At 47.1% G+C, this 17,968-nt stretch overlaps 1 protein-coding gene across 7 annotated transcripts in view; it reads right to left on the reverse strand.

Moving 5' to 3' along the window:
* The window catches only part of LRRC3B (leucine rich repeat containing 3B), a 96,505-nt gene that overhangs the window by 57,566 nt on the left and 20,971 nt on the right, over positions 1 to 17,968 (reverse strand). Inside the window, exon 1 of one of the 7 annotated variants that reach the window (XM_043893893.1) lies at positions 9,931 to 10,355. The exons of the other annotated variants lie outside the window; for them this stretch is intronic. The gene's annotated coding sequence lies outside the window, so the exon portion shown is untranslated. Of the gene's footprint in view, positions 1 to 9,930; positions 10,356 to 17,968 lie in introns of those variants that run through there. 7 annotated transcript variants of the gene reach the window in all.

Consider the following 17,968-nt stretch of genomic DNA (forward strand, 5'->3'; position numbering starts at 1 on the left):
ATCTGAAAGAACAGCATCGAAACATGTATATTATCAAGGGTGAAACAGATTGCCAGTCTGGGTTGGATGCATGAGACAAGTGCTCAGGGCTGGTGCATTGGGAAGACCCAGAGGGATGGGGTGGGGAGGGAGGTGGGAGGGGGGTTCAGGATGGGGAACACATGTCAATTCATGGCTGATTCATGTCAATGTATGGCAAAAACCACTACAATATTATAAAGTAATTAGCCTCCAACTAATAAAAATAAATGAAAAAAAAAAATAAATAAATGCCTGCCATTACTTCCGGGATGGCTCAAGTGTAAAGATCCACCTGCAATGCAGGAGACATGGATTCGATCTGAGTCAGGAAGATCCCCTGGAGGAGGAAATGGCAACCTACTCCAGTATTCTTGCCTAGAGAAACACACGAGGAGCCTGGTGGGCTACAGTCCATGGGGTTGCAAACACAACTAAGCAACTGAGCATGCATGTTATTATGAAAGAAAAAAGTGAAAGCATTAGTTCCTTACTCATGGCCGACTCTCTGCAGCCCCATGAACTGCAGCCCACCAGCCTCCTCTATCCATGGAGTTCTCCAGGCAAGAATACTGGAGTGGGTTGCCATTTCCTTCTCCAGAGGATCTTTCCGACTCAGGGATGGAACCCAGGTCTCCCACGTTGCAGGCAGATTCTTTACCATCTGAGCATGTTATTATAATTCAAAGCAAAATTTAACACTTGGCCATGAGCTGTAATTGGAGGTATGATTTAAGAGCCTAGAATACTCACCACAAACAAGGGCTCTCAGAATCTCTGCTAGGTTTTAGGATATCTTGTTGTTCAGTTGATAAGTCATGTCTGACTCTTTGCGACCCCTTGGACTGTAGCCTACCAGGCTCTTCTGTCTATCTCCAGGTTATCTTACTGTTGTTTAAAAGACACTGTGATCTCTCTACTCTCTGAGTTCTTCTGAAATGTTTTGTGTTATTCACCATCCCTCTCAGCCTCTCAGGTTCCGAAATCAGTGAGAAATGACATGTCAATGAGAAATGTCAGCTTCTCCTAAAACATTATTAATGGCAGAGCAGTGTCCACCACATCTGAACTTACATGTGTATCCAAGCCCATCTCTGAGGATATTTTCCATCAGTTCTTTTGCCATCTTGTTACTCTGCCTGTAGAAAAATGACAAGCATTCCAGATTTCCTGGAGAGGCTGTCCAGACAGAGGCTTGCAGGCGAGCTAAATGTTAGGGAGACGCACCTCATTTTCCTTTCATTAATCCCCACTAATGTTTTCTCTACCCCTCATTATTCTCTGTCCCCCACTATGGTCTATGCTTTTTATCTAGTGTTTTAGGCATTTTTTGTTCTCTCTTTCTCGGGATCTTCTCTGCTGTCTCCTCCATTCTTTTATCTCATGAGCTCAACCTTTGGTTTTGGGGTGACTCCTCCCTAAATGTGAACCTACTGGGGATGCTGTCACCCCCTCACCTCCTCCTTGGCCCTGGCAATGTCTTGCCCACACTGGTGGTAGTGGAAACAACTCCATCTGGAAGCACATTAAAGATACAGGTGTACACCGTAATAAAAATGGGCACGCATAAGCACCAGGACTGGAAAGGAGAGAACAAAGAAAAAATTGAAAATATTTTGTAGGGCCATGAAATTTAGGGAGATGCTTTGTTTTACTTTCGCTAGTGTTGTTATTCTTTTGTTAATTGAATTTTAAACTTTTGAATAAAAAAACATGACATTTTAAAAAAGTGTTGTTTAGTCACGAAGTCATGTCTGACTCTTTGTGACCCCATGGACTGCAGCATGCCCAGCTCCTCTGTCCTCCACTATCCCCTGGAGTTTGCTCAAACTCATGTCCATTGAGTCAGTGATGCCATCCAACCATCTCCTCCTCTGTCGTCCCTTTCTCCTTTTGTCTTCAATCCTTTCCAGCATCAGGGTCTTTTCCAATGAGTCAGTTCTTCGCATCAGGTGGCCAAAGTATTGGAGCTTCAGCTTCAGCAACCGTCCTTCCAATGAATATTCAGGACTGATCTCCTTTACAATGGACTGATTGGATCTCCTTGCAGTCCAAGGGACTCTCAAGAGTCTTCTCCAACACAATTCAAAAGCATCTGTTCTTCGGCGCTCAACCTTCTGTATGGTCCAACTCTCACATCTGTACAAGACTACAGGGAAAACCATAGCTTTGACTATGTGGATGGACCTTTGTTGGCAAAGTGATGTCTCTGCTTTTAATATGCTGTCTAGGTTTGTCATAGCTTTCCGTCCAAGGAGAAGCATCTTTTCATTTCACCTTCTGCAGTGATTTTGGAGCCCAAGAAAAAAGTGACTTATCTCTAAAATATCTGCAGATTGCCTTTTAAAAAGTGGGCTCATAGAGTGAGTAATTCAAAGAGTGAGGCAGACAGTAATGAGCGCCTTGGCGGAGGAGGGCTTAGTGCGCCGGGGTTTGAAACGGGGGTCCTTCCGGAGCACAACGCAGTCTCTGGACTGAAGGCTTCCGGCGCGTCCTTCCCCGAGGCGGTGCTCATTTTCTTGCGGACCTGGAGCTGACCTGGCTCTCAACCTCTCTGAGGCCTTGTGTTAGTCTGCCGGGCTCCACCATGCTCTTCCTTCAGCTTCCCTCCTCCGCCCCACCTGCCGGCTGGCCGGTGACACCTACCACGTGGCGGCAACATATGCTGGGCAGGCAGACGGGACCGAGAGAGCCGCTGGGGACGCCAAGGGCCGGCTCCGCCCTGCAGGCCGCCGCTCTTCCCGCCCAGGGACCCGGCCAGTCGAGGTGATCACACTGGTGGCATCCTGTTCTCATCTATACGATGGCTTCCTGAGAACCCATCGAGGACAGAAGGGCCTAACTACAGTAAATTATCAGTATGTGGTCTTTTTTTCTTTTAGACCAGCACCTTCTGAGTTAGGTTTACAGGTTCCATGGATGGGGAGGGCAAGTTGGAGTAATTTTCCATCTACTTCAGGACAACCACGTTCTTAACACAACATTGTAAAGCAACTATAAAAAATTAATTTTAACGTTTGTTTGAAGTATTTATAGAAAGGGCTTGCCTGATAGCTCAGTTGATAAAGAATCCGCCTGCAATGCGGGAGACCCCAGTTCGATTCCAGGGTTGGGAAGATTTGCTGGAGAAGGGATAGGCTACCTACGCCAATATTCTTGAGTTCCCCCGTGGTTCAGCTGGTAAATAATCTGCCTGCAATGCGGGAGACCTGGGTTCGATCCCTGGGTGGGGAAGATCCCCTGGAGAAGGAAAAGGCTACCCACTCCAGTATTCTGGCCTGGAGAATTCCATGGACACAGTCCATGGGATCACAAAGAGTCGGACAGGACTGAGCAACTTTCACTTTCACTTATAGAAAAAAGAAAACTATATTCTTTAAGATTGGCAAAAGGTACTTTTGTAACTCATTTGAAAGCCTGTTCATTCTCCCCATTTCAGAGGGGCTTCAGAGAGAAGAAAATGAATAAAAGGTCTCTGTGGAATTTGTTCTGACACTTCTTTCATCCATTCACTTATTCATGCACTCAACAAAATACATACTGAGCATCAACCATAGGCTGGAAAAAAAAACCATAGGCTGGACTGTCTGATAGGTGCCTGGGATACAGTTTCAATAAAACAAATTTATTGATCCCATGGAACTCAAGACTAGAAGAAATGACAAATACTAACTAGTAAGGGAACACACACACACATGCTCACGTATAATGTATCAGCAGGTGATGAGTATATGGAGAAAACGCACGGGGTAAGGATTCTAGAGCGGGGTATGAGAGGGTACAGAGTGATCACATCTCACAGGTGATGTGAGATCTCACATCTCACAGAACAAAACCCTCTGACATCTGTGTGGAGTCTTCTCTGAACACCTCCTGGGAAACCGTTCTTCAGTAGGATGGACCCAACTGATGCACAGAAATTCTTAGTCTATATGACTCGCAAAGTAATTCATTTTCAACATACCCCTCCTCTATCTGAAAAAGTGATTTTCAGTGATCATGATGAAATGTGCCCTCACCAGGTGAAATCACGCACATGAAGGAGCCAAATGTTCAACACAAATAAAAGCCACAAATGGTCTCAGGGAACGACAGAATTCACGCAACTCAAAGTCTATTCCTTTTTACAATCACTGTGTTCTTGTGGTTTATTCCAAAGCTACAGATTCAGTGCGAGAATAGGGACTTCCCTGGTGGTCCAGTGATTGACTCCATGCTTCCACTACAGGGGGTGTGGGTTCAGTCCCTGGTCAGAGAACTCAGATCCCTGCATGCCGTGATGTGGCCAAAAAGTTTAATAAATATACGCAAGACTATCAGAGGTGCCGGAGACCTGATCTGTGCATGAAGCAGGAGAAGGGTCCTGGAACAACCGTGTCCTTGTTGACTGGATGGTTGAGATCATGTGAGCCGTCTGCGTAACTGGGACTTCTCCCTTGGAATCAACTTCCATGTAGAATACAGCCTTTATTACATAATAAGAAGAATGTGCTGGGACTTCCCTGGTGATCCAGTGGTGAAGAATCCACCTGCCAATGCAGGAGACACAGGTTTGATCCCAATCCTGGGACGATTTCACATGCAGGGGAGCACCTCAGCCCGTGCATTACAACCATGGGGCCCGCACCTTCGTGCCCAGGAGCTGCGATCACTGAAGCCAGTGTGCTCCAGAGCCCGTGCTCCACGACGAGAGAACCCACCACAGTGAGAAGCCCAGACACCGCAACTAGAGAGTAGTCTGCAGGCAGCAACAAAGTCCCAGCACAGCCCCAAATAAATAAGTTTTTAAAAGAATAATCTGCTAATCTGGAGCTCACGTGTATTATTAAAGTTGAATGGTAGTCACAGCAATGCATATTTTGTGGAGGAAAGAGTATTTTATCACTGACATTATTTAGAAATGCTGGTGTTGGTGATGATGAGAAACAGAACCAGTCCACAACAGTTTTAAGCCCATCCACAACAGTTTTAAACTCTCTGCCTGCCCACTACTCCCACTGCCTGCACCCCCCACCCTGCAGACATGCCACCGATGGGCTGAGATGGGTTCCTCTCCCTCATTTCCAGATCTAGCCGGATCCCTTCTCCCAAATACGTTTCACACTTTCCTTCGTGACTCTTTCAGAACCTGGAATCACCACCCGTATCCTGAAAGTCAGGTGGTCAGACGCATTTGCTGAGGAAAAGCTCATCAGCGGAAAAGCTCATCTGATCCTTGGAAACGGGAGCCACCCAGCCTTCCTGTTGATTAGAAACACATCAGCTCATCTCTGAGAGCAGGTGACAGGTATCTCACAATAAGAATACTATCATGTGTAAGTTGGCAAGCCAGGCGGTGAACGGGGCCACACAAGTTAGGAGACTTGGTCTGGGGCCTTAGGACATATGGTCTTGGACACAGCTTATAAAGGCAAAAGAAACACAGAGCAAACAAATTCAAGAGACAGAAGTTTACCAAAAAAGAGAGATCACTTTAATGAGCGGTGGTGAAGGAAAACTGCATTCATACTTGATCGAGCTCTGAAAAGGATGCAATGGCTTTGCATAAGAAAAGAGGAAGAGGAGAGAGAAAATGTGGAGTGTGTCAGAGTCAAGCAGTGTGGACGATGGTCCAGCATGAATGCCGAGATGTACCCTGAAATACATCCAGGGGAGCAGCGTGGGGCCGTTGACTTTATAGACAACTGTGCTGTGCGATGCTTAGTCGCTCAGTCGTGTCTGACTCTTTGAAACCCCGGGGACTGTAGCCTGCCAGTCTCCTCTGTCCATGGGAGTCTCCAGGCAAGAATACTGCAGCGGGTTGCCATTCCCTTCTCCAGGGGATCTTCCCAACCCAGGGATCAAACCCAAGTCTCCTGCATTGCAGGTGGATTCTTTACCAGCTAAGCCACCAGGAAAGCCCAAGAATACTGGAGTGGGTTGCCATGCCCTCCTCCAGGGGATCTTCCTGACCCCTGAGTAGGACAACCAAGGGACGCCAACCGTTTTAAGCAAGTTAGTAACCAACTCAAAGTGGTGTTTTTGAGACATGAATCTGGTGGAAATATAAAGTAAGAACTGAGCTGGAGGAAGAGGCTGAAGTAGGTGCAAATTTGGATGCATAAGGTGAAAAGCGATCAAGGCCCGAACTGAAGCGATTCTCCTCCAAACTGAACGGAAATGTATGACTTTAGGGGCTTTCCAGGTGGCGTTAGTGGTGGAGGAACCCGCCTGCCAAGGCAGGAGATGCTTGAGACAAGGGTTCCATCCTGGATCCAGAAAATTCCCTAGAGAAGGGCATGGCTACCCACTCCAGTATTCTTGCCTGGAGAATCCCATGGATAGAGGAACCTGGTGGGCTAGAGTCCATAGGGTCACAAAGAGTCGGACACGACTGTAGTGAGTTAGTACACATGCACACACATGTGATATTAGACCAGGGATCAAACACTACAAAATTAAAACTCATAGGGTTTGCATTTATTTTTAATTTGGAGAATATGAAGACAAGGGTGTGGGGGAAAACAGTCCCACAAGTGTCATCTAGGAAATTTCTCTTCAGTTTGTGGATGTCAGATTCTGAACTGAAGATGAAATGTTCTGACATAAATGTTCCCGAAGAAGCGGCACAGAGAGGCCAGAGGAACAAAGGATTCCCTTTGAATGTTACAGCTCAAATGTTCAGTTTTTCTACAAAAGCCACTAAAAGCTTCCCATCCTCCAAAAGAAGAAAACCCCCAGAAGAATCACTCGCATGGTGTTCAAGAACATTCTGTCTGCTGGCTGGCCCCACCCAAGACAACTGGTCTTGGCTTAGATGATGTCATAGGAAACCCTGGGCCGCTTAGGAACTTAGCATCTACCTTCTATTTCTATTTCTTTCCTTGAAAAACGTGTGTGCGCTCAGTCCCTCGGTCCTGTCCGACTCCTTGTGACCCCATGGACTGTAGCCTGCCAGGCTCCTCTGCCCATGGGATTTTCCAGGCAGGAATACTAGAGCGGGTGGCCATTTCCTCCTCCAGGGGATCTTCCCAGCCCAGGGATCGAACCCACGTCTCTTGCATCACCTGCTCTGGCAGGCAGATTCTTTACCACTGCACCGCCTGGGAAGGTTCCCTGAAAACATAAGTAACTTCAATTGAAAAAAGAGGTATGCTTTAATCCTTGGTCTGAATGAGTGGTATTTCAGAGCTGTGATTAATTTGTGATTTCTCCCATGCTAATTAATTCACCTCTCCTCTTTTATTTATTTATTTCTTTCTTTTCTTTTGGTGGAAATGCTGGGGAATGAATCACCTCTCCTCTTTAAAGCTCCCTTCAAGAACCCTTAAAATTTTCCAGAAGAGAAAAGTGCCCTATTCTTCTTTATGAGTTGACTTAAGGGAGGAATGAAAGTTTAAGAGAATTTTGTTGTTGTTTAGTAGCTAAGTCGTGTCTGACTCTTTTGTGACTCCACAGACTATAGCCTGACAGGATTTCCCAGGCAAGAATACTGAAGTGGGTAGCCTATCCCTTCTCCAGGGAATCTTCCTGGTCCAAGTATTGAACCCTGGTCTCCACTATTGCAGGCAGATTCTTTACCACTGAGCCACCAGCAAAGCCCTTAAGAGAGGCTGTAGAGTCAGTATATTTATTACAGATACTTTGCTGATTTTAAGTCAGAGTCCATGTTAGAAATTTGGTGTTTCCACGGCCATGACTTGCAATACCCCTGGATTCTCTTGGCTTCTTATGCACACCAACAGTCTGTCTAATGGCATAATGTTCATAAGAGAAAATCTGTAAGCTGTAATATCTAAGTCTCCACTTAGTAGGATACTGATAATAAATGTAATCACTTCTCCTATGCTCAGTTATTTAGTAGGACAGCTTACAATCAGGATGCTGTAGTTGAAGCAATGTTCAATCATAAGAACTTTATAAAAACAGATACGGTGCATTCTTCAAGTTTACTCATTGTCTGGGGAAAATCGGTGAATGTATTCAAAGGGTATGACCATCCAGTTGTAAGAGGAAAATATCTTGGGGAGGTAATGTGCAGCTGGTGACGATAGTTAATACTGTATTGTCTATTTAAAAGTCATTAAGAGAGTAGATCTTAAAAGTTCTCAAAAAATTTTTTTAACTGTGTGTGAATGGGTTAACTAATCTTACTGAGATAATCATTTTACAATATGTACATATATTGAATCATTACATTGTACACCTTAAACTTACACAGTGTTATAGGTCAGATATAGCTTTATAGAGATATAGGGAAATTTTTGCTTAAAAAAAAAACTGGGTGTTGCAACTGTTCATTCTTCAAGTCATTCAAATTAAAAATTAAAAAGAATATAATGAAAATATTTTTGCATCAAGCTTCAAAATCCTTGTGCTATATACTTCTTTTTTGGTAGGCGGGTGCCTTTACATGAGAGATTCTCTTTTGAGTTTGACAAAGAAACACGTCCTAGGAAGAGGGCAGGACCCGGTTTTCTGGAGAGGGGAGAGAAACAGATGCAACGTGCAATTTCCTTTTCTGACTCAGTTTGCCGAAATCTTTACATTTCAATACAGAGGGAGACCATTGATTCTGAGAGCCACAGGTTGTCATTTCCCCCCCCCCAAATTCAAGATTTATTTTCATTTTCCTAAACTGGATATTTATTTCCCCAGAAACCTGAGCCCTTGTTCATTTCCTGGGAAAACAGCGTGGGGAGGGGAAAGGGCACAGGACCCTTGCATGCTGTGTCCACAGCAAGGGGGCTGCAAGGCAGGGCTCTGGCCGTCTGAAATCTGGCTAAGCAGCCTCTCTCGGGATGATCGTTACACTTCCAAGAAAAAAAAAAACACAAAACCACACACACACCTTTCTAGCCATGAACCAGAGATTGTGATTCTTGAAAGCCCCTCTTCTCCCTCCGCAGTCTAAATCCAGCTCTTTCAAAGTCAGCATACTACATCTTGATGGAAGCCTGAAAAGGTTATCAGTAATAAAGGCTGAAAATTTTCCACAAAGGTAGGTAGATGGGGAAAAAAAGAAAAAATGCTTACGCTGAACCGAGGGGTTCGTGCCCAGAGATTCCTGGTCAGCACCGCCCTTGAGGACCACCACACGCCCGTCCTGAAGGAGCGCAGGGGACCAGGGCTGCACTCGCCTCCGAGCTGACCCCTCTGTGTCTGTCTCCACCTCCCAGACCAGGGGCAGGACGCCCGTTTCTTGAAGCGAACTGTGGCGTGGAAGCTGTGCTGGCCACGATCGAAATGGCGCAGGCTCTGCGTGGTCCCCTGCGCTCCGGCTACACCTGGGAACAGGCCTGCTGACGACCAATTTCCAAGCCAGAGGATTTTTTCTTCTTGCTTCAAATTCCTCCGAGTTTCATTGGAAACGAGTGCTAATGAGATGTATCGGGGGTTAAGGCTGGTGTCAGAACTGCCGGGATCTTTACAGAAAGTGCTGCGAGAACACGAAGAGGGTGCCTTGGTTTGGGCGCTTCCCACCGGGGAAGGAGTGCTCCCCACCGGGGACGGGGTGCTCCCATGGGAGGGAAGACTGACCGACACGTTATTTGCATGGAGTTTTACAGCTTCTAAAGCCCTCTCAGAAACCCCTTACCCGGGCTTCCTCAGTGGCTCAGTGGTTAAGAATCTGCCTGCCAATGCAGGAGACACGGGTTTGATCCCTGGTCCGGGAAGATCCCACGTGCCACGGAGCAACTAAGCCCCTGTGCACCACAACCACTGAGGCTGCAGCTCTAGAGCCCAGGAACCCCAAGTACTGAAGCCCACGCTCTAGAGCCTGTTCTCTGCAACAAGAGATGCCACCGCATGGAGAACTAGAGAGTAGCCCCCCGCTTGCTGCAACTGGGGAAAAACCCCCAGAGCAACAAAGACACAGTACAGCCAAAAATAAATCCATAAATAAAAATTTCAAGGAAGGAAACCTCATACCATCTGATCTGCAGACCGGTTCTGCAAGGCTCTTCCATCTCTAGCGGAGTCCCCCATAACTTCTGTGCAATTAATATTTAGCGAGCCACCTGTACACAACCAGGCACTGGGCAATCAAGGGAGTCAAGGCCGCTGTTCCCACCAGGTTCAGGGCATCAAAACCAGCAAAGGAAGCGTCAAGATGACTCAGGAGAGGGAGAGAAGACGTGAAGAAAGCCCATCAGGGTACCACGTTGCAGTGACCAGGGATGGGAGCTGCTCGGAGTGGTGATGCTTGAGCTCAGAGCCGATCATGAGGAGGAGCCAGCGGGGACCCGAGGGAGGGACATGGGGCCGCAGCAAGTGCAGGCTCGGCAGCTTTGAAGCAGGGACCCGCCCGGCGGCGTCTTCTGCAAACAGGACTAAAGCCAGCGGACTAACCGGGCTGAGCAGGAGGATGGTGAGAGGTGGGCTGGAGCGTGAGCCGCCATGCGTAAGGAAGCCAGACGGGGGAGGGGAGGAGACCAGCGCCTGTGTCTGTTGGGCGTTCACTCTGAGCCAGGCCTTGAGCCAAGTTCACGGTTGTGAGTGGGGAGGCTGTGCCCTGGCCCAGGGCTCCAGACCATGCCATCCTGCCCAGCCCACACTCGGCCATCTGGAAGGCCAGTTTCAGCTCACCCAGGTGGAAACAGGGCACATACAGGAACATGGATATTTTGAATATCCATGTTTCTACCTGCTGGCCTATCCCCGGAGTGATTTCACACGGAGGACATCATTTGGGCCTGGATTTTAAACATCGGCATTTCTCTAACACTAAGGAATATCGTCTTCACTTCCTGTCCTTGGCGGCCTCTGGGCTGGAGAATCAGCTGACTGGTTCTATGCTCTGGGATAAATTCAAGCACTGCAGATAGAATATAATTATCAGATGAAACTGAAAAGATGACTGAAAAAAAAAAAAGGAAAACAGATTTAATGCCTCCATGAAATGAAACCGAATAGCTCCTGCTCGGTGCTACAAGGAGAATATGATATCAATTCTGTCCCCCACCCTCCTTTACGCAAGTTTGAATAATCTCCCTGTCACTGCTTTTACATGAACTCAAATTGCTTTAGAAACCTGTCACAGTGAATTAGCAAAAGCAGATAGTAATTCAGAGGGGTGCCAGTGTGGCGTTACTGAACATTGCTGGTTGGAAGGCTTCCTGCAGCATTATTCGGGGACAATAACTCACTTTGATCACCAAGTGTCAGTGTGAGCAAATGATGGGCTTTCTGTGGTTTTTAGATTTAACTTTCTTAAAAGTCCATCATAAAGATGAAAGGTGCACAGGGAACATCTGCCTTCATCCACACAAGAACGAGGACCCGGGCACACCCGGTGTTGGTCCCACCCTGCAGTCACTGGGCGCGGATGAACCAGGAGGCAGACCCCATGCAGCCCAGCAGACATGCAGGTTTCAGAAGATCCTTGACCTTGACATCAGGGGCAAACTCGAAGGCTGGGAGAATGAGGAATCAAGGAATCCACCACGGAGACGTGTAAAATGGAATATTCTTCCCAGTGATCTTAGCGATGGGTCACCTCCTCAGAGAAGCCTTCAGGGCACCAGTGTCCTGTCTCACGAGCCTCCTCACTCTCTGTCATGTGTCCTTGTGATTTTCTTTTTCTCCCCCAGACTTAGCAATTTTTAAAAATTACTCAGTTCCTCTCATTCCTTATCTAGATACTTCTGTTTCCCCACCAAGAGCACAACCTCCACGAGGAGCAGGATTCCACAGTCTTCCATGAGCCCCTAGGAACGATGCCCAGAGCATGCAGGCCCTCAGTGAATGTTTACTGAAGGACTTTTGAATTCACAAAATTCTTATTATACCAGAGGCTATTCTGTATTAACAGCACTGTTTGATCAGCTGTCATAGCAAAGCATGTGCAAACTAGAATCTGGGCTGTCATCATGAACCATCCTTGGCTCTGCTGACCAGAGACCGACTATGACTAATGGTTACTTGGAGGAAGGAATCTTAGCCGTGAAGCAGCTGCAGTTTTCTGCACAATGTAAGTCCACTCCTCACTGAAACTGTGTATAGGACCCCGTGTCCCTGTCTTTTCAAGTAAAAAGCTGACTCAAGAGTTAATGATTGGGAAGTGCAAACAGGTAGAAACCAAGAATACTTGTTGGGCTAGGGAACTGGCTACAGTTTGGACTATAAATCTGCCACACGGCAGATGGAAAATTCACCACTCCCAGTTCCCTGTAAGATACAGAAAAAGGTCTGACACGGGTCCTTAAGTTGTTTTTACAGGAAGCAGATTCCCTCCAGATGAGAACTGCTGACCACAAGAACACTGACCCTAGACTCGGTTGAAACCAGAAGGTTGATGTGCTTGAAACTTCACCTTAAAGCCATCTAGTCTGAGAACCATGCTTGAGCTGGCGGCCCACCCTGCAACACCTCTCTCACACTGCCTTTAAAACCCCTTCCCTGAGAGTCATCAGGGAATTCAGGGCTTCTGAGTGTGAGCTGCCCAATCTCCTTGTGAGTGCCCTGCAATAAAGGCTGCACTTTCCTTCACCTGCACTATCATTGCAGTAGACCAACTTTCCTGTGTCGGGGGGAGTGCATGCATGTCTGGTTTGGTAACATTAATAAGACTGAGAAAATGTTATCCAAATTATCAACACTTACTGTATGATCTGCTTTGTGAAAGACGTAGCTTATCGCCGAGATTTCCCTACTTCACAAAGTCTAACAGTGTCTCCAACTTTGTATTTCGAAAAATATTTAAGTCTAAATCTACCAAGGAGGACAAGAATTGCTACCCTGGGCATTCTGGATGAACTGACAATTTTCTGTCACGTTTGCTTTCCCTCTCCTTGTACGTGAGTGTGTATGTGTGAAGGTATGCATGTGTGTCTACATATGGACAAGTATGTGTACATGCCAATGTCTATGTGCATATGTATCTGTGTGCATACAGGCATATGTGTGTATATGTCTATGTGCATGTATGTGCATATGTGTGTGTTTGTGTTTCTGTGTCCGTGTGTATATCTGGGCATGTATGTGTGCAGATCTACATCTATGTGTGCTGCATGTGTTTTTTACGTGTATGTATCTGTGTGTGTGTGTGTATATGGGCATTATGTGTGCAAGTGAGTATATGTGAATGTATGTATATTTTGGCTTGAGCTGTTTGGGAGTTAATTATTAATGTACTTCATCCCTCAATACTTTAGCATGAATCTCCCAAGACCAAGAATAGTCCCCTATATGATGATTATCGCACTCAGGAAATTTAAAATTGATAACTCTATTATTGTCTAGTAAACAATTGGTTTTCAAATTTCCCCAAGTGTCCTAACGTTCTTTATAACGTCTCATTTTTGATTCAGGGTCCAACCAAGAATCACACGTTATACTTAGTTGTCATACCTCTTTAGTCTCCCTACTCTAGAATGGCTACCCAGCCATGCTTTTTTTTTGGGGGGGGGTGTGTTTTTTTGGGGGAGCTGGTGTTTTATGACAAGACATTTTTGTACACTACAGGGCCAGTTGTTTTATAAAACTTCCCTTCATTTTAAGTTGCCTGATTTTTCTCTTCTAGTTAAATCCAGGTTAAAGTCTAATGTTTTAAGTACCTAACATGACCAGTATAAAGTAGATATAAAAACTCAGGTCCCCAGAGGAATTCCCTGCCTGTTCAGTGGTGAGGACTCCAAGCTCTTACTCCGAGTGCCTGGGTTCAATCCTCGGTCAGGAAACTAAGATCCCACAGGATCTGTAGGATGGCCAAAAAAAAAAATGAGGTCCCAAAAGGAATTTTTAGGCTGACATACCAAACCTATGATGAATAACACTTCCAACATAAGTATCAGAGTCAAGGATCCCCTGATAAGACTGTCTCCTTGTCTGAATTTGTTAAAAGGCTCATTAAGACAATTTAGTGCTCCCCACATATTAGTCACTCTCATCGTATCATCAAGAATTTTGCTACTAATACATCCAGTTTTACCTGTACTAGCATTTATTCCATCTCTTAAAAAATCCAGTCTATTTATTTAAACTCTTTCTTATCCTAAGAAATGATACCGATATAAATAGTTTTGCCATTCTTACTCTATTTTTCTATACTATCGAAGTATACATAAATACCAAAAATTTTTAAAAAATGTGCACGTCTAACACACATCTACAACTTCCATTGTAGAAATGCTGACCATTGGGGAAATACTGACCAGAGTGGGGTCAGACAGCTCTGTGTGCACTCGTGGGCATGTGTGGACACAGCACAAAAAGCTCTTTCAAGTACCAAGGAAATAAGACGCCAAGGTTGCCAGGCCAAGCCGGGGGTCCCATTCAAACACAACAAGACCTGCCACTGCTGAGACACAGCTGCCGTCCCTGGACACCGGGTGGATTGCCTCTCCATTCATTTCCCAGCCCCTCGGTAGGCAAGGCTGAAACCGGGGCTGGGACAACGCTGCTCTCGCAAACGCTGACACTGATGGAGCTGCTGTGTCCTCCAGGAGATGACTCTTCGTGGCCTGTAAAATACCTGGACTGGATCACAAGACTTTTGCCGTTTCACCCTCTACCGTTCCCAGACAAGCAGACGGAGACCCAGACGTGCTTGGTGGGCTGTCCAGGGCCACACTGAGGGTTGCTGGTGAATCAGAACCTTCACCCACAACCTCAGATGCCCGGGTCAGTCCATCCCACCCGTCTGGAGTTCCCCATGCTAAGCCTACATGGCTCTTTACATGTAAAACTACCTACACACACCACATACACACATAAAACCATATCTATATGCATGTATACAACACACATATACACATGCACACATGCATACTCACATTATGTAGAACCACGTCCCTGCTTCCTGCATGCCTTCTGAACACTCTTTCACCACAAATGTGTCCCAGAGAGAAGGACATTCTCCAAACCTCCCCTCCTCCCCACTGTGTTTACTACTCACCAAACAACCATCTCTCCCTGTAACCCTGTTTCCCTGAAACACACAACCAACCTGGAACACTTTCAGGATCTCTGCCCATCTAATATTCCTGCCAGTGTATAAGTATACTATTAATATTTGTTGTTAACTCGTTAAGTCATGTCCGACTCTTGTGACCCCATGGACCGTAGCCCGCCAGGCTCCTCTGTCCATGGGATTCTCCAGGCAAGAATACTGGAGTGGGTTGCCATTTCCTCTCAGGGGGATCTTCCCGAGCCAGGGCTCAAAACCACATCTGCTGCATAGGTAGGAGGATTCTTTACCACTGAGCCCCAGGGAAGCCCCGATCAAACTACAGAAGGCAGCTTTAGACCTGCAGACAACAGGGCTGGGTCTGCCTCTTTCTCTCTCCCCTCATCTATGACCCTGTGAACTAGAGGCCTGGCTGGCTCAGGGCTGGCTACCAGCGGCTGGTGGATCTCCACTGATCCAGGACACCCTCAGGGCCTCTCCCCTCCTTCATCCCCACGTCAGCTGTTTCATTCTGTGGCATCTGTCTCCTTAGCCTCTCTCCCCACCTCCCCTCTTCTCACCCCCGCTGATACCCCTTGAGGCAGGCCCTCACTTCCCTACACACTGTTACAAGGTCTCCCTCGTAGGATCTGGTCACACTGCCGCTCACCAGTGGCTGATGGCCCGTGGGGCCCCCAGGACCCTTCCCAGGGGTGAAAGGGGATGAGATTCTCCATGCTACTGCAGACATCACCTGGCTGTAGATACGATGGAGACTGTTTCCATAATGCCACAGACGGGACACTACAGACATGATCCATCTTTTCTCCTCTTCATCTGTCACAAGTGGATTGTGGGCTTTTCCCAAGGCTCTCTGCCACGGGCTCTCACAGCAGTGAGCCAGGAGCAGGTGCGGGAATCAGATATTCACATGGTGTGCAGAAACCTACAATGACACCACTCTCCTCGCTGAATTTTTGTTTTGCAAAATAAATTCTTTCTAATAAAAAATTGCTTTTACGCTAATATATCATGTGCTTATTGTTGTCAGTTTTAATGCATTAGAAACCACTTCTAAAATTTCTCGGTTTTAATTACTAATTTACAGTATTCAGTAAATACGGACAACATAATCCATGTAAACAAAACCTCTTTGAGATCCTCCTTCAGGGTTGAGAGTCCAAAAGGTTTCTGATGCCAGGAAGTTTGCCAACCACTACTTGAGCTGTTTTCTTAAAGAACATTTGTTTATCATGCTATTCCTGCAACATATAAGCCATTGCTACCCAGAGGTAAAGTCCTTATGAATTTAGCAGGGCCTTGAAAAGTAAGATCATAGTTTCAGTCCCATCACTTCATGGCAAATAGATGGGGAAACAATGGAAACAGTGACAGACTTTATTTTCCTGGGCTCTGAAATCACTGCAGATGGTGACTAAGGCCTGAAATTAATAGACACTTGCTCCTTGGAAGAAAAGCTATGACCAACCTAGACAGTATCTTAAAAAGCAGAGAGATTACTTTGCCAACAAAGGCCCGTCTAGTCAAAGCTATGGTTTTTCCAGTAGTCATGTATGGATGTGACAGTTGAACTCTAAAGAAAGCTGAGCACCAAAGAATTGATGCTTTTGAACTGTGGTGTTGGAGAAGACTCTTGAGAGTCCCTTGGACTGCAAGGAGATCCAGCCAGTCCATCCTAAAGGAGATCAGTGCTGGGTGTTCATTGGAAGGACTGATGCTGAAGCTGAAACTCCAATACTTTGGCCACCTGATGCAAAGAAGTGACTCAGTGGAAAAGACTCTGATGCTGGGAAAGATTGAAGGCTGGAAGAGAAGGGGACGACAGCAAATGAGATAGTTGGATGGCATCACCGACTCGATGGACATGGGTTTGGTGGACTCCGGGAGTTGGTGATGGACAGGGAGGCCTGGCGTGCTGTGGTTCATGGGGCCGCAAAGAGGCAGACACAGCTGAGTGACTGAACTGACTGAGGCTGGTCATCCCACCCACTGCCCACTCCCTTCCTCCATGGAGCCACCCCCACACAGGTGTCCCAAGCCAGCTGCAGTGGTTTTGTGTTGGGTTGACTTTGCTTCATTTGCCCGTGTTTTCGAGAGTTCCTTAGCCTGGGGGATGCAAGTGAAGACTGGCCACAGCAGAAATCCGTGTGAACCCTGGCAGCAGAAGTGGAGCCTAACCCTAACCCTAACCCTAATTTTTTTCTGGCGGCATCAGACTGGACGGCCCCGTGGCCGCTCCCAGGCGGTGGCTCCCCCGGTGCTGAGTGTGGAGGTGGCCCATGGTTCTGAGTGTGTGTGTTCAGCTCCTCCAGCTTCTCCCACGGGCAGGGGCTCCAGTTCATTCTCCCAGGCTTCAGTGGCCCTTGCTTCCCTCACCTCACGGTTCCCTCTCCGAGCCCTGCTGACCTAGAGCAACCTCGGGCCCATCACCAGGAGATACTGTATTTTCTGGAGCTCTCGCCGGCTTCCTCCCTGGGCCCTGCGCAGCGGTTTTTCTCTGCTCCCTCCCTGTGCCCTTGTGGACATCTGCATCCTGAGCGTCTCCCAGGATCCCATGAGGTCTGATTCCTTCAATGAATCCAAAGCTGCGTCATTTGTGATGGTCCTGCTCCCCTTCCCACTTTCTAATTCATACCAAGTCTTCAGGGTGCCCCCCTGCTCTGTCTGATGGAAACCCCCCAGCGGTAACCTTCCTCAGTTAACTCTGAGTCTGAGCCAGGCTGGGACCTGGGACCTGGGACCCTTTGCTGCAGTGCTTGCACCTGGACAAACGTCTCCTCCAGCAACAAAATACAAAGGAACCATCAGGGACTGAAACAACCGCCTGCATGAGCAGCTGGGGCAAATTATGGACAACAAGATACACAGAGACTAAGAACCCAAGCGCCACTTGTGAAGAGCTGGGGACAGGAGCGAAAGCAGAGTACTGCGCATTGCCCCCTGCACTCAACACCACCCGAAGGATGGTCAAACCACCTAAGTCATCCCTCCAGCCCGACCCTTGGGCCCACCCCTGCTCTCACCCTGTATAAGGAACCGGCTTACCCTCGTCAGGGAGTG

The sequence above is a fragment of the Cervus elaphus genome, chromosome 32 (assembly GCF_910594005.1).
Source record: "Cervus elaphus chromosome 32, mCerEla1.1, whole genome shotgun sequence".
NCBI classification, from domain to species: Eukaryota; Metazoa; Chordata; class Mammalia; order Artiodactyla; family Cervidae; genus Cervus; species Cervus elaphus.